Source organism: Somniosus microcephalus, chromosome 28 (genome assembly GCF_052327205.1).
Source record: "Somniosus microcephalus isolate GS21.2 chromosome 28, FLI_Smic_1.0, whole genome shotgun sequence".
In the NCBI taxonomy this organism is placed as follows: Eukaryota; Metazoa; Chordata; class Chondrichthyes; order Squaliformes; family Somniosidae; genus Somniosus; species Somniosus microcephalus.
In genome coordinates, this window is record NC_141014.1 from 41,704,845 (window position 1) to 41,722,965 (window position 18,121).

The window sequence follows — 18,121 nt, forward strand, 5'->3', positions numbered from 1 at the left end:
CCTTTAATATCCCACCCAGTCTAATCGCACTCTCCCTCTCACTCCCCACACTCTTTAATATCCCACCCAGTTTATCCCACTCTCCCCCTCACTCCCCGCACCCTTTAATATCCCACCCAGTCTAATCCCACTCTCCCTCTCACTCCCCGTACACTTTAATATCCCACCCAGTCTAATCCCACTCTCCCCCTCACTCCCCGCACCCTTTAATATCCCACCCAGTCTAATCCCACTCTCCTGCTCACTCCCCGTCCCCTTTAATATCCCACCCAGTCAAATCCCACTCTCCCCCTCACTCCCCGTACCCTTTAATATCCCACCCAGTCTAATCCCACTCTCCCCCTCACTTCCCACACCCTTTAATATCCCACCCAGTCTAATCCCACTCTGGCCCTCACTCCCCGTACCCTTTAATATCCCACCCAGTCTAATCGCACTCTGCCTCTCACTCCCCACACCCTTTAATATCCCACCCAGTCTAATCCCACTCTCTCCCTCACTCCCCGCACTCTTTAATATCCCACCCAGTCTAATCCCACTCTCCCCCTCACTCCCCACACCCTTTAATATCCCACCCAGTCTAATCCCACTCTCCCTCTCACTCCCCACACCCTTCAATATCCCACCCAGTCTAATCCCACTTTCCTGCTCACTCCCCACACCTTTTAATATCCCACCCAGTCTAATCCCACTCTCTCCCTCACTCCCCATACCCTTTAATATCCCACCCAGTCTAAACCCACTCTCCCCCTCACTCCCCGCACCCTTTAATATCCCACCCAGTCTAATCCCACTCTCCCCCTCACTCCCCGCACCCTTTAATATCCCACCCAGTCTAATCCTACTCTCCCCCTCACTCCCCATACCCTTTAATAGCCCAGCCAGTCTAATCCCACTCTCCCCCTCACTCCCCGTACCCTTTAATATCCCACCCAGTCTAATCCCACTCTCCCCCTCACTCCCCACACCCTTTAATATCCCACCCAGTCTAATATCACTCTCCTGTTCACTCCCCGTACCCTTTGATATCCCACCCAGTCTAATCCCACTCTCCCCCTCACTCCCCGTACCCTTTAATATCCCACCCAGTCTAATCCCACTCTCCCCCTCACTCCCCACACCCTTTAATATCCCACCCAGTCTAATCCCACTCTCCCCCTCACTCCCCACACCCTTTGATATCCCACCCAGTCTAATCCCACTCTCCTGCTCACTCCCTATACCCTTTAATATCCCACCCAGTCTAATCCCACTCTCCCCCTCACTCCCCGCACCCTTTAATATCCCACCCAGTCTAATCCCACAATCCCCCTCACTCCCCATACCCTTTAATATCCCAGCCAGTCTAATCCCACTCTCCCCCTCACTCCCCGTACCCTTTAATATCCCACCCAGTCTAATCCCACTCTCCCCCTCACTCCCCACACCCTTTAATATCCCACCCAGTCTAATATCACTCTCCTGCTCACTCCCCGTACCCTTTGATATCCCACCCAGTCTAATCCCACTCTCCCCCTCACTCCCCGTACCCTTTAATATCCCACCCAGTCTAATCCCACTCTCCCCCTCACTCCCCACACCCTTTAATATCCCAACCAGTCTAATCCCACTCTCCCCCTCACTCCCCACACCCTTTGATATCCCACCCAGTCTAATCCCACTCTCCTGCTCACTCCCTATACCCTTTAATATCCCACCCAGTCTAATCACACTCTCCCCCTCACTCCCCGCACCCTTTAATATCCCACCCAGTCTAATCCCACTCTCCCCCACTCCCCGTACCCTTTAATATCCCACCCAGTCTAATCCCACTCTCCCCCTCACTCCCCGTACCCTTTAATATCCCACCCAGTCTAATCCCACTCTCTCCCTCACTCCCCGTACCCTTTAATATCCCACCCAGTCTAATCGCACTCTCCCTCTCACTCCCCACACTCTTTAATATCCCACCCAGTCTATCCCACTCTCCCCCTCACTCCCCGCACCCTTTAATATCCCACCCAGTCTAATCCCACTCTCCCACTCACTCCCCGTACACTTTAATATCCCACCCAGTCTAATCCCACTCTCCCCCTCACTCCCCGCACCCTTTAATATCCCACCCAGTCTAATCCCACTCTCCTGCTCACTCCCCGTCCCCTTTAATATCCCACCCAGTCTAATCCCACTCTCCCCCTCACTCCCCGTACCCTTTAATATCCCACCCAGTCTAATCCCACTCTCCCCCTCACTTCCCACACCCTTTAATATCCCACCCAGTCTAATCCCACTCTGGCCCTCACTCCCCGTACCCTTTAATATCCCACCCAGTCTAATCGCACTCTGCCTCTCACTCCCCACACCCTTTAATATCCCACCCAGTCTAATCCCACTCTCTCCCTCACTCCCCGCACTCTTTAATATCCCACCCAGTCTAATCCCACTCTCCCTCTCACTCCCCGCACCCTTTAATATCCCACCCAGTCTAATCCCACTCTCCCCCTCACTCCCCACACCCTTTAATATCCCACCCAGTCTAATCCCACTCTCCCTCTCACTCCCCACACCCTTCAATATCCCACCCAGTCTAATCCCACTTTCCTGCTCACTCCCCACACCTTTTAATATCCCACCCAGTCTAATCCCACTCTCTCCCTCACTCCCCATACCCTTTAATATCCCACCCAGTCTAAACCCACTCTCCCCCTCACTCCCCGCACCCTTTAATATCCCACCCAGTCTAATCCCACTCTCCCCCTCACTCCCCGTACCCTTTAATATCCCACCCAGTCTGATCCCACTCTCCCCCTCACTCCCCGCACCCTTTAATATCCCACCCAGTCTATCCCACTCTCCCCCTCACTCCCCGTACTCTTTAATATCCCACCCACTCTAATCCCACTCTCCCCCTCACTCCCCGCACCCTTTACTATCCCACCCAGTCAAATCCCACTCTCCCCCTCACTCCCCGCACACTTTAATATCCCACCTAGTCTAATCCCACTCTCCCCCTCACTCCCTGTACCCTTTAATATCCCACCCAGTCTAATCCCACTCTCCCCCTCACTCCCCGTACCCTTTAATATCCCACCCAGTCTAATCCCAATCTCCTGCTCACTCCCCGTACCCTTTAATATCCCACCAAGTCTAATCCCACTCTCCCCCTCACTCCCTGTACCCTTTAATATCCCACCCATTCTAATCCCACTCTCTCCCTCACTCCCCACACCCTTTAATATCCCACCCAGTCTAATCCCACTCTCCTGCTCACTCCCCACACCTTTTAATATCCCACCCAGTCTAATCCCACGCTCTCCCTCACTCCCCGCACCCTTTAATATCCCACCCAGTCTAATCCCACTCTCCCTCTCACTCCTCGTACCCTTTAATATCCCACCCAGTCTAATCCCACTCTGCCCCTCACTCCCCGTACCCTTTAATATCCCACCCAGTCTAATCCCACTCTCCCCCTCACTCCCCGCACCCTTTAATATCCCACCCAGTCTAATCCCACTCTCCCCCTCACTCCCCGCACCCTTTAATATCCCACGCAGTCTAATCCCACTCTCCTGCTCACTCCCCGTACCCTTTAATATCCCACCCAGTCTAATCCCACTCTCCCCCTCACTCCCCGTACCCTTTAATATCCCACCCAATCTAATCCCACTCTCCCCCTCACTCCCCACACCCTTTAATATCCCACCCAGTCTAATCGCACTCTCCCCCTCACTTCCCACACCCTTTAATATCCCACCCAGTCTAATCCCACTCTCCCCCTCACTCCCCGTACCCTTTAATATCCCACCCAGTCCAATCCCACTCTCCCCCTCACTCCCCACACCCTTTAATATCCCACCCAGTCTAATCGCACTCTCCCCCTCACTCCCCACACCCTTTAATATCCCACCCAGACTAATCCCACTCTCCCCCTCACTCCCTGCACCCTTTAATATCCCACCCAGTCTAATCGCACTCTCCCTCTCACTCCCCACACCCTTTAATATCCCACCCAGTCTAATCCCACTCTCTCCCTCACTCCCCGCACCCTTTAATATCCCACCCAGTCTAATCCCACTCTCCCCCTCACTCCCCGTACCCTTTAATATCCCACCCAGTCTGATCCCACTCTCCCCCTCATTCCCCGCACCCTTTAATATCCCACTCAGTCTATCCCACTCTCCCCCTCACTCCCCGTACTCTTTAATATCCCACCCACTCTAATCCCACTCTCCCCCTCACTCCCCGCACCCTTTACTATCCCACCCAGTCTAATCCCACTCTCCCCCTCACTCCCCGCACCCTTTAATATCCCACCCAGTCTAATCCCACTCTCCCCCTCACTCCCCGTACCCTTTAATATCCCACCCAGTCTAATCCCACTCTCTCCCTCACTCCCCGTACCCTTTGATATCCCACCCAGTCTAATCCCACTCTCCCCCTCACTCCCCGTACCCTTTCATATCCCACCCAGTCTAATCCCACTCTCCCCCTCACTCCCCGCACCCTTTAATATCCCACCCAGTCTAATTCCACTCTCCCCCTCACTCCCCGGACCCTTTAATATCCCACCCAGTCTAATCCCACTCTCTCCCTCACTCCCCGTACCCTTTAATATCCCACCCAGTCTAATCGCACTCTCCCTCTCACTCCCCACACCCTTTAATATCCCACCCAGTCTATCCCACTCTCCCCCTCACTCCCCGCACCCTTTAATATCCCACCCAATCTAATGCCACTCTCCCTCTCACTCCCCGTACACTTTAATATCCCACCCAGTCTAATCCCACTCTCCCCCTCACTCCCCGCACCCTTTAATATCCTACCCAGTCTAATCCCACTCTCCTGCTCACTCCCCGTACCCTTTAATATCCCACCCAGTCTAATCCCACTCTCCCCCTCACTCCCCGTACCCTTTAATATGCCACCCAGTCTAATCCCACTCTCCCCCTCACTTCCCACACCCTTTAATATCCCACCCAGTCTAATCCCACTCTGGCCCTCACTCCCCGTACCCTTTAATATCCCACCCAGTCTAATCGCACTCTGCCTCTCACTCCCCACACCCTTTAATATCCCACCCAGTCTAATCCCACTCTCCCCCTCACTCACCGCACTCTTTAATATCCCACCCAGTCTAATCCCACTCTCCCTCTCACTCACCGCACCCTTTAATATCCCACCCAGTCTAATCCCACTCTCCCCCTCACTCCCTGTACCCTTTAATATCCCACCCAGTCTAATCCCACTCTCCCCCTCACTCCCCACACCCTTTAATATCCCACCCAGTCTAATCCCACTCTCCCCCTCACTCCCCACACCCTTTAATATCCCACCCAGTCTAATCCCACTCTCCCCCTCACTCCCCACACCCTTTGATATCCCACCCAGTCTAATCCCACTCTCCTGCTCACTCCCTATACCCTTTAATATCCCACCCAGTCTAATCCCACTCTCCCCCTCACTCCCCGCACCCATTAATATCCCACCCAGTCTAATCCCACACTCCCCCACTCCCCGTACCCTTTAATATCCCACCCAGTCTAATCCCACTCTCCCCCTCACTCCCCGTACCCTTTAATATCCCACCCAGTCTAATCCCACACTCCCCCTCCCTCCCCACACCCTTTAATATCCCACCCAGTCTAATCCCACTCTCCTGCTCACTCCCCGCACCCTTTAATATCCCACCCAGTCTAATCCCACTCTCCCCCTCACTCCCCACACCCTTTAATATCCCACCCAGTCTAATCCCACTCTCCCCCTCACTCCCCGTAACCTTTAATATCCCACCCTGTCTAATCCCACTCCCCGTACCTTTTAATAAACCACCCAGTCTAATCCCACTCTCACCCTCACTCCCCGTACCCTTTAATATCACACCCAGTCTAATCCCACTCTCCCCATCACGCCCCACACCCTTTAATATCCCACCAGTCTAATCCCACTCTCCCTCTCACTCCCCACACCCTTTAATATCCCACCCAGTCTAATCCCACTCTCCCCATCACTCCCCACACACTTTAATATCCCACCAGTCTAATCCCACTCTCCCTCTCACTCCCCACACCCTTTAATATCCCACCCAGTCTAATCCCACTCTCCCCCTCACTCCCCGCACCCTTTAATATCCCACCCAGTCAAATCCCACTCTCCCTCTCACTCCCCGTACCCTTTAATATCCCACCCAGTCTAATCCCACTCTCCCCCTCACTCCCCGTACCCTTTAATATCCCACCCAGTCTAATCCCACTCTCCCCCTCACTCCCCGCACCCTTTAATATCCCACCCAGTCTAATCCCACTCTCCCCCTCACTCCCCGCACCCTTTAATATCCCACCCAGTCTAATTGCACTCTCCCTCTCACTCTCCGCACCCTTTAATATCCCACCCAGTCTAATCCCACTCTCCCCCTCACTCCCCGCACCCTTTAATATCCCACCCAGTCTAATCCCACTCTCCCTCTCACTCCCCGCACCCTTTAATATCCCACCCAGTCTAATCCCACTCTCCCCCTCACTCCCCGCACCCTTTAATATCCCACCCAGTCTAATCCTACTCTCCCCCTCACTCCCCATACCCTTTAATATCCCACCCAGCCTAATCCCACTCTCCCCCTCACTCCCCACACCCTTTGATATCCCACCCAGTCTAATCCCACTCTCCTGCTCACTCCCTATACCCTTTAATATCCCACCCAGTCTAATCCCACTCTCCCCCTCACTCCCCGCACCCTTTAATATCCCACCCAGTCTAATCCCACTCTCCCCCACTCCCCGTACCCTTCAATATCCCACCCAGTCTAATCCCACTCTCCCCCTCACTCCCCGTACCCTTTAATATCCCACCCAGTCTAATCCCACTCTCCCCCTCCCTCCCCACACCCTTTAATATCCCACCCAGTCTAATCCCACTCTCCTGCTCACTCCCCGCACCCTTTAATATCCCACCCAGTCTAATCCCACTCTCCCCATCACACCCCACACCCTTTAATATCCCACCAGTCTAATCCCACTCTCCCCCTCACTCCCCGTACCCTTTAATATCCCACCCAGTCTAATCTCACTCTCCCCCTCCCTCCCCACACCCTTTAATATCCCACCCAGTCTAATCCCACACTCCTGCTCACTCCCCGCACCCTTTAATATCCCACCCAGTCTAATCCCACTCTCCCCATCACGCCCCACACCCTTTAATATCCCACCAGTCTAATCCCACTCTCCCTCTCACTCCCCACACCCTTTAATATCCCACCCAGTCTAATCCCACTCTCCCCATCACTCCCCACACCCTTTAATATCCCACCAGTCTAATCCCACTCTCCCTCTCACTCCCCACACCCTTTAATATCCCACCCAGTCTAATCCCACACTCCCCCTCACTCCCCGCACCCTTTAATAACCCACCCAGTCTAATCCCACTCTCCCCCTCACTCCCCGCACCCTTTAATATCCCACCCAGTCTAATCCCACTCTCCCCCTCACTCCCCGCACCCTTTAATATCCCACCCAGTCTAATCGCACTCTCCCTCTCACTCCCCACACCCTTTCATATCCCACCCAGTCTAATCCCACTCTCCCCCTCACTCCCCGCACCCTTTAATATCCCACCCAGTCTAATCCCACTCTCCCTCTCACTCCCCGCACCCTTTAATATCCCACCCAGTCTAATCCCACTCTCCCCCCTCACTCCCCACACCCTTTAATATCCCACCCAGTCTAATATCACTCTCCTGCTCACTCCCCGTACCCTTTGATATCCCACCCAGTCTAATCCCACTCTCCCCCTCACTCCCCGTACCCTTTAATATCACACCCAGTCTAATCCCACTCTCCCCATCACGCCCCACACCCTTTAATATCCCACCAGTCTAATCCCACTCTCCCTCTCACTCCCCACACCCTTTAATATCCCACCCAGTCTAATCCCACTCTCCCCATCACTCCCCACACACTTTAATATCCCACCAGTCTAATCCCACTCTCCCTCTCACTCCCCACACCCTTTAATATCCCACCCAGTCTAATCCCACTCTCCCCCTCACTCCCCGCACCCTTTAATATCCCACCCAGTCAAATCCCACTCTCCCTCTCACTCCCCGTACCCTTTAATATCCCACCCAGTCTAATCCCACTCTCCCCCTCACTCCCCGTACCCTTTAATATCCCACCCAGTCTAATCCCACTCTCCCCCTCACTCCCCGCACCCTTTAATATCCCACCCAGTCTAATCCCACTCTCCCCCTCACTCCCCGCACCCTTTAATATCCCACCCAGTCTAATTGCACTCTCCCTCTCACTCTCCGCACCCTTTAATATCCCACCCAGTCTAATCCCACTCTCCCCCTCACTCCCCGCACCCTTTAATATCCCACCCAGTCTAATCCCACTCTCCCTCTCACTCCCCGCACCCTTTAATATCCCACCCAGTCTAATCCCACTCTCCCCCTCACTCCCCGCACCCTTTAATATCCCACCCAGTCTAATCCTACTCTCCCCCTCACTCCCCATACCCTTTAATATCCCACCCAGCCTAATCCCACTCTCCCCCTCACTCCCCACACCCTTTGATATCCCACCCAGTCTAATCCCACTCTCCTGCTCACTCCCTATACCCTTTAATATCCCACCCAGTCTAATCCCACTCTCCCCCTCACTCCCCGCACCCTTTAATATCCCACCCAGTCTAATCCCACTCTCCCCCACTCCCCGTACCCTTCAATATCCCACCCAGTCTAATCCCACTCTCCCCCTCACTCCCCGTACCCTTTAATATCCCACCCAGTCTAATCCCACTCTCCCCCTCCCTCCCCACACCCTTTAATATCCCACCCAGTCTAATCCCACTCTCCTGCTCACTCCCCGCACCCTTTAATATCCCACCCAGTCTAATCCCACTCTCCCCATCACACCCCACACCCTTTAATATCCCACCAGTCTAATCCCACTCTCCCCCTCACTCCCCGTACCCTTTAATATCCCACCCAGTCTAATCTCACTCTCCCCCTCCCTCCCCACACCCTTTAATATCCCACCCAGTCTAATCCCACACTCCTGCTCACTCCCCGCACCCTTTAATATCCCACCCAGTCTAATCCCACTCTCCCCATCACGCCCCACACCCTTTAATATCCCACCAGTCTAATCCCACTCTCCCTCTCACTCCCCACACCCTTTAATATCCCACCCAGTCTAATCCCACTCTCCCCATCACTCCCCACACCCTTTAATATCCCACCAGTCTAATCCCACTCTCCCTCTCACTCCCCACACCCTTTAATATCCCACCCAGTCTAATCCCACACTCCCCCTCACTCCCCGCACCCTTTAATAACCCACCCAGTCTAATCCCACTCTCCCCCTCACTCCCCGCACCCTTTAATATCCCACCCAGTCTAATCCCACTCTCCCCCTCACTCCCCGCACCCTTTAATATCCCACCCAGTCTAATCGCACTCTCCCTCTCACTCCCCACACCCTTTCATATCCCACCCAGTCTAATCCCACTCTCCCCCTCACTCCCCGCACCCTTTAATATCCCACCCAGTCTAATCCCACTCTCCCTCTCACTCCCCGCACCCTTTAATATCCCACCCAGTCTAATCCCACTCTCCCCCTCACTCCCCACACCCTTTAATATCCCACCCAGTCTAATATCACTCTCCTGCTCACTCCCCGTACCCTTTGATATCCCACCCAGTCTAATCCCACTCTCCCCCTCACTCCCCGTACCCTTTAATATCCCACCCAGTCTAATCCCACTCTCCCCCTCACTCCCCACACCCTTTAATATCCCACCCAGTCTAATCCCACTCTCCCCCTCACTCCCCACACCCTTTGATATCCCACCCAGTCTAATCCCACTCTCCTGCTCACTCCCTATACCCTTTAATATCCCACCCAGTCTAATCCCACTCTCCCCCTCACTCCCCGCACCCTTTAATATCCCACCCAGTCTAATCCCACTCTCCCCCACTCCCCGTACCCTTCAATATCCCACCCAGTCTAATCCCACTCTCCCCCTCACTCCCCGTACCCTTTAATATCCCACCCAGTCTAATCCCACTCTCCCCCTCCCTCCCCACACCCTTTAATATCCCACCCAGTCTAATCCCACTCTCCTGCTCACTCCCCGCACCCTTTAATATCCCACCCAGTCTAATCCCACTCTCCCCCTCACTCCCCACACCCTTTAATATCCCACCCAGTCTAATCCCACTCTCCCCCTCACTCCCCGTAACCTTTAATATCCCACCCTGTCTAATCCCACTCCCCGTACCCTTTAATATACCACCCAGTCTAATCCCACTCTCCCCCTCACTCCCCGTACCCTTTAATATCCCACCCAGTCTAATCCCACTCTCCCCATCACGCCCCACACCCTTTAATATCCCACCAGTCTAATCCCACTCTCCCTCTCACTCCCCACACCCTTTAATATCCCACCCAGTCTAATCCCACTCTCCCCATCACTCCCCACACCCTTTAATATCCCACCAGTCTAATCCCACTCTCCCTCTCACTCCCCACACCCTTTAATATCCCACCCAGTCAAATCCCACTCTCCCCCTCACTCCCCGCACCCTTTAATATCCCACCCAGTCTAATCCCACTCTCCCTCTCACTCCCCGTACCCTTTAATATCCCACCCAGTCTAATCCCACTCTCCCCCTCACTCCCCGTACCCTTAAATATCCCACCCAGTCTATTCCCACTCTCCCCCTCACTCCCCGCACCCTTTAATATCCCACCCAGTCTAATCCCACTCTCCCCCTCACTCCCCGCACCCTTTAATATCCCACCCAGTCTAATCCCACTCTCCTGCTCACTCCCCGTACCCTTTAATATCCCACCCAGTCTAATCCCACTCTCCCCCTCACTCCCCGTACCCTTTAATATCCCACCCAGTCTAATCCCACTCTCCCCCTCACTCCCCGTACCCTTTAATATCCCACCCAGTCTAATCGCACTCTCCCCCTCACTTCCCACACCCTTTAATATCCCACCCAGTCTAATCCCACTCTTCCCCTCACTCCCCGTACCCTTTAATATCCCACCCAGTCTAATCGCACTCTCCCTCTCACTCCCCACACCCTTTAATATCCCACCCAGGCTAATCCCACTCTCCCCCTCACTCCCCGCTCCCTTTAATATCCCACCCAGTCTAATGCCACTCTCCCTCTCACTCCCCGCACCCTTTAATATCCCACCCAGTCTAATCCCACTCTCCCCCTCACTCCCCGCACCCTTTAATATCCCACCCAGTCTAATCCTACTCTCCCCCTCACTCCCCGTACCCTTTAATATCCCACCCACTCTAATCCCACTCTCCCCCTCACTCCCCGTACCCTTTAATATCCCACCCAGTCTAATCCCACTCTCCCCCTCACTCCCCACACCCTTTAATATCCCACCCAGTCTAATATCACTCTCCTGCTCACTCCCTGTACCCTTTAATATCCCACCCAGTCTAATCGCACTCTCCCTCTCACTCCCCACACCCTTTAATATCCCACCCAGTCTATCCCACTCTCCCCCTCACTCCCCGCACCCTTTAATATCCCACCCAGTCTAATCCCACTCTCCCTCTCACTCCCCGTACACTTTAATATCCCACCCAGTCTAATCCCACTCTCCCCCTCACTCCCCGCACCCTTTAATATCCCACCCAGTCTAATCCCACTCTCCTGCTCACTCCCCGTACCCTTTAATATCCCACCCAGTCTAATCCCACTCTCCCCCTCACTCCCCGTACCCTTTAATATCCCACCCAGTCTAATCCCACTCTCCCCCTCACTTCCCACACCCTTTAATATCCCACCCAGTCTAATCCCACTCTGGCCCTCACTCCCCGTACCCTTTAATATCCCACCCAGTCTAATCGCACTCTGCCTCTCACTCCCCACACCCTTTAATATCCCACCCAGTCTAATCCCACTCTCCCCCTCACTCCCCGCACTCTTTAATATCCCACCCAGTCTAATCCCACTCTCCCTCTCACTCCCCGCACCCTTTAATATCCCACCCAGTCTAATCCCACTCTCCCCCTCACTCCCTGTACCTTTAATATCCCACCCAGTCTAATCCCACTCTCCCCCTCACTCCCCACACCCTTTAATATCCCATCCAGTCTAATCCCACTCTCCCTCTCACTCCCCCACACCCTTTAATATCCCACCCAGTCTAATCCCACTCTCCTGCTCACTCCCCACACCTTTTAATATCCCACCCAGTCTAATCCCACTCTCTCCCTCCCTCCCCATACCCTTTAATATCCCACCCAGTCTAATCCCACTCTCCCCCTCACTCCCCGCACCCTTTAATATCCCACCCAGTCTAATCCCACTCTCCCCCTCACTCCCCGTACACTTTAATATCCCACCCAGTCTGATCCCACTCTCCCCCTCACTCCCCGCACCCTTTAATATCCCACCCAGTCTATCCGACTCTCCCCCTCACTCCCTGTACTCTTTAATATCCCACCCACTCTAATCCCACTCTCCCCCTCACTCCCCGCACCCTTTACTATCCCACCCAGTCTAATCCCACTCTCCCCCTCACTCCCCGCACCCTTTAATATCCCACCTAGTCTAATCCCACTCTCCCCCTCACTCCCCGTACCCTTCAATATCCCACCCAGTCTAATCCCACTCTCCCCCTCACTCCCCGCACCCTTTAGTATCGCGCCCAGTCTAATCCCACTCTCCCCCTCACTCCCTGTACCCTTTAATATCCCACCCAGTCTAATCCCACTCTCCCCCTCACTCCCCGTACCCTTTAATATCCCACCCAGTCTAATCCCACTCTCCTGCTCACTCCCCGTACCCTTTAATATCCCACCCAGTCTAATCCCACTCTCCCCCTCACTCCCTGTACCCTTTAATATCCCACCCAGTCTAATCCCACTCTCTCCCTCACTCCCCACACCCTTTAATATCCCACCCAGTCTAATCCCACTCTCCTGCTCACTCCCCACACCTTTTAATATCCCACCCAGTCTAATCCCACTCTCTCCCTGACTCCCCGCACCCCTTAATATCCCACCCAGTCTAATCCCACTCTCACTCTCACTCCTCGTACCCTTTAATATCCCACCCAGTCCAATCCCACTCTCCCCCTCACTCCCCGTACCCTTTAATATCCCACCCAGTCTAATCCCACTCTCCCCCTCACTCCCCGCACCCTTTAATATCCCACCCAGTCTAATCCCACTCTCCCCCTCACTCCCCGCACCCTTTAATATCCCACCCAGTCTAATCCCACTCTCCTGCTCACTCCCCGTACCCTTTAATATCCCACCCAGTCTAATCCCACTCTCCCCCTCACTCCCCGTACCCTTTAATATCCCACCCAGTCTAATCCCACTCTCCCCCTCACTCCCCACACCCCTTTAATATCCCACCCAGTCTAATCGCACTCTCCCCCTCACTTCCCACACCCTTTAATATCCCACCCAGTCTAATCCCACTCTCCCCCTCACTCCCCGTACCCTTTAATATCCCACCCAGTCTAAACGCACTCTCCCTCTCACTCCCCACACCCTTTAATATCCCACCCAGTCTAATCCCACTCTCCCCCTCACTCCCCGCAACCTTTAATATCCCACCCAGTCTAATCCCACTCTCCCTCTCACTCCCCGCACCCTTTAATATCCCACCCAGTCTAATCCCACTCTCCCCCTCACTCCCCGCACCCTTTAATATCCCACCCAGTCTAATCCTACTCTCCCCCTCACTCCCCATACCCTTTAATATCCCACCCAGTCTAATCCCACTCTCCCCCTCACTCCCCGTACCCTTTAATATCCCACCCAGTCTAATCCCACTCTCCCCCTCACTCCCCACACCCTTTAATATCCCACCCAGTCTAATATCACTCTCCTGCTCACTCCCCGTACCCTTTGATATCCCACCCAGTCTAATCCCACTCTCCCCCTCACTCCCCGTACCCTTTAATATCCCACCCAGTCTAATCCCACTCTCCCCCTCACTCCCCACACGCTTTAATATCCCACCCAGTCTAATCCCACTCTCCCCCTCACTCCCCACACCCTTTGATATCCCACCCAGTCTAATCCCACTCTCCTGCTCACTCCCTATACCCTTTAATATCCCACCCAGTCTAATCCCACTCTCCCCCTCACTCCCCGCAGCCTTTAATATCCCACCCAGTCTAATCCCACTCTCCCCCACTCCCCGTACCCTTTAATATCCCACCCAGTCTAATCCCACTCTCCCCCTCACTCCCCGTACCCTTTAATATCCCACCCAGTCTAATCCCACTCTCCCCCTCCCTCCCCACACCCTTTAATATCCCACCCAGTCTAATCCCACTCTCCTGCTCACTCCCCGCACCCTTCAATATCCCACCCAGTCTAATCCCACTCTCCCCCTCACTCCCCACACCCTTTAATATCCCACCCAGTCTAATCCCACTCTCCCCCTCACTCCCCGTAACCTTTAATATCCCACCCTGTCTAATCCCACTCCCCGTACCCTTTAATATACCACCCAGTCTAATCCCACTCTCCCCCTCACTCCCCGTACCCTTTAATGTCCCACCCAGTCTAATCCCACTCTCCCCATCACGCCCCACACCCTTTAATATCCCACCAGTCTAATCCACTCTCCCTCTCACTTCCCCACACCCTTTAATATCCCACCCAGTCTAATCCCACTCTCCCCATCACTCCCCACACCCTTTAATATCCCACCAGTCTAATCCCACTCTCCCTCTCACTCCCCACACCCTTTAATATCCCACCCAGTCTAATCCCACTCTCCCCCTCACTCCCCGCACCCTTTAATATCCCACCCAGTCTAATCCCACTCTCCCTCTCACTCCCCGTATCCTTTAATATCCCACCCAGTCTAATCCCACTCTCCCCCTCACTCCCCGTACCCTTTAATATCCCAACCAGTCTAATCCCACTCTCCCCCTCACTCCCCGCACCCTTTAATATCCCACCCAGTCTAATCCCACTCTCCCCCTCACTCCCCGCACCATTTAATATCCCACCCAGTCTAATCGCACTCTCCCTCTCACTCCCCACACTCTTTAATATCCCACCCAGTCTAATCCCACTCTCCCCCTCACTCCCCGCACCCTTTAATATTCCACCCAGACTAATCCCACTCTCCCTCTCACTCCCCGCACCCTTTAATATCCCACCCAGTCTAATCCCACTCTCCCCCTCACTCCCCGCACCCTTTAATATCCCACCCAGTCTAATCCTACTCTCCCCCTCACTCCCCATACCCTTTAATATCCCACCCAGTCTAATCCCACTCTCCCCCTCACTCCCCGTACCCTTTAATATCCCACCCAGTCTAATCCCACTCTCCCCCTCACTCCCCACACCCTTTAATATCCCACCCAGTCTAATCCCACTCTCCCCCTCACTCCCCACACCCTTTGATATCCCACCCAGTCTAATCCCACTCTCCTGCTCACTCCCTATACCCTTTAATATCCCACCCAGTCTAATCCCACTCTCCCCCTCACTCCCCGCACCCTTTAATATCCCACCCAGTCTAATCCCACTCTCCCCCACTCCCCGTACCCTTTAATATCCCACCCAGTCTAATCCCACTCTCCCCCTCACTCCCCGTACCCTTTAATATCCAACCCAGTCTAATCCCACTCTCCCCCTCACTCCCCGCACCCTTTAATATCCCACCCAGTCTAATCCTACTCTCCCCCTCACTCCCCGTACCCTTTAATATCCCACCCACTCTAATCCCACTCTCCCCCTACCCTTTAATATCCCACCCAGTCTAATCCCACTCTCCCCCTCACTCCCCACACCCTTTAATATCCCACCCAGTCTAATATCACTCTCCTGCTCACTCGCCGTACCCTTTAATATCCCACCCAGTCTAATCGCACTCTCCCTCTCACTCCCCACACCCTTTAATATCCCACCCAGTCTATCCCACTCTCCCCCTCACTCCCCGCACCCTTTAATATCCCAGCCAGTCTAATCCCACTCTCCCTCTCACTCCCCGTACACTTTAATATCCCACCCAGTCTAATCCCACTCTCCCCCTCACTCCCCGCACCCTTTAATATCCCACCCAGTCTAATCCCACTCTACTGCTCACTCCCCGTACCCTTTAATATCCCACCCAGTCTAATCCCACTCTCCCCCTCACTCCCCGTACCCTTTAATATCCCACCCAGTCTAATCCCACTCTCCCCCTCACTTCCCACACCCTTTAGTATCCCACCCAGTCTAATCCCACTCTGGCCCTCACTCCCCGTACCCTTTAATATCCCACCCAGTCTAATCGCACTCTGCCTCTCACTCCCCACACCATTTAATATCCCACCCAGTCTAATCCCACTCTCCCCCTCACTCCCCGCACTCTTTAATATCCCACCCAGTCTTATCCCACTCTCCCTCTCACTCCCCGCACCCTTTAATATCCCACCCAGTCTAATCCCACTCTCCCCCTCACTCCCTGTACCCTTTAATATCCCACCCAGTCTAATCCCACTCTCCCCCTCACTCCCCACACCCTTTAATATCCCATCCAGTCTAATCCCACTCTCCCTCTCACTCCCCACACCCTTTAATATCCCACCCAGTCTAATCCCACTCTCCTGCTCACTCCCCACACCTTTTAATATCCCACCCAGTCTAATCCCACTCTCTCCCTCACTCCCCATACCCTTTAATATCCCACCCAGTCTAATCCCACTCTCCCCCTCACTCCCCGCACCCTTTAATATCCCACCCAGTCTAATCCCACTCTCCCCCTCACTCCCCGTACCCTTTAATATCCCACCCAGTCTGATCCCACTCTCCCCCTCACTCCCCGCACCCTTTAATATCCCACCCAGTCTATCCCACTCTCCCCCTCACTCCCCGTACTCTTTAATATCCCACCCACTCTAATCCCACTCTCCCCCTCACACCCCGCACCCTTTACTATCCCACCCAGTCTAATCCCACTCTCCCCCTCACTCTCCGCACCATTTAATATCCCACCTAGTCTAATCCCACTCTTCCCCTCACTCCCCGTACCCTTCAATATCCCACCCAGTCTAATCCCACTCTCCCCCTCACTCCCCGTACCCTTTAATATCCCACCCAGTCTAATCCCACTCTCCTGCTCACTCCCCGTTCCCTTTAATATCCCACCCAGTCTCATCCCACTCTCCCCCTCACTCCCCGTACCCTTTAATATCCCACCCAGTCTTATCCCACTCTCCTGCTCACTCCCCGTACCCTTTACTATCCCACCCAGTCTAATCCCACTCTCCCCCTCACTCCCCGCACCATTTAATATCCCACCTAGTCTAATCCCACTCTTCCCCTCACTCCCCGTACCCTTCAATATCCCACCCAGTCTAATCCCACTCTCCCCCTCACTCCCCGCACCCTTTAGTATCGCGCCCAGTCTAATCCCACTCTTCCCCTCACTCCCCGTACCCTTCAATATCCCACCCAGTCTAATCCCACTCTCCCCCTCACTCCCCGCACCCTTTAGTATCGCGCCCAGTCTAATCCCACTCTCCCCCTCACTCCCTGTACCCTTTAATATCCCACCCAGTCTAATCCCACTCACTCCCTCACTCCCCACACCCTTTAATATCCCACCCAGTCTAATCCCACTCTCCCTCTCACTCCTCGTACCCTTTAATATCCCACCCAGTCTAATCCCACTCTCCCCCTCACTCCCCGCACCCTTTAATGTCCCACCCAGTCTATTCCCACTCTCCTGCTCACTCCCCGTACCCTTTAATATCCCACCCAGTCTAATCCCACTCTCCCCCTCACTCCCCGCACCCTTTAATATCCCACCCAGTCTATTCCCACTCTCCTGCTCACTCCCCGTACCCTTCAATATCCCACCCAGTCTAATCCCACTCTCCCTCTCACTCCTCGTACCCTTTAATATCCCACCCAGTCTAATCCCACTCTCCCCCTCACTCCCCGCACCCTTTAATATCCCACCCAGTCTAATCCCACTCTCCCTCTCACTCCTCGTACCCTTTAATATCCCACCCAGTCTAATCCCACTCTCCCCCTCACTCCCTGTACCCTTTAATATCCCACCCAGTCTAATCCCACTCTCCCCCTCACTCCCCGTACCCTTTAATATCCCACCGTCTAATCCCTCTCTCCCCCTCACTCCCTG

The 18,121-nt window shown here is 54.3% G+C and overlaps 1 protein-coding gene across 1 annotated transcript in view; it reads left to right on the forward strand.

Moving 5' to 3' along the window:
- Positions 1-18,121, forward strand: part of LOC147099662 (uncharacterized) — a 173,880-nt gene that overhangs the window by 28,249 nt on the left and 127,510 nt on the right. The gene's annotated exons all lie outside the window — the stretch shown is intronic.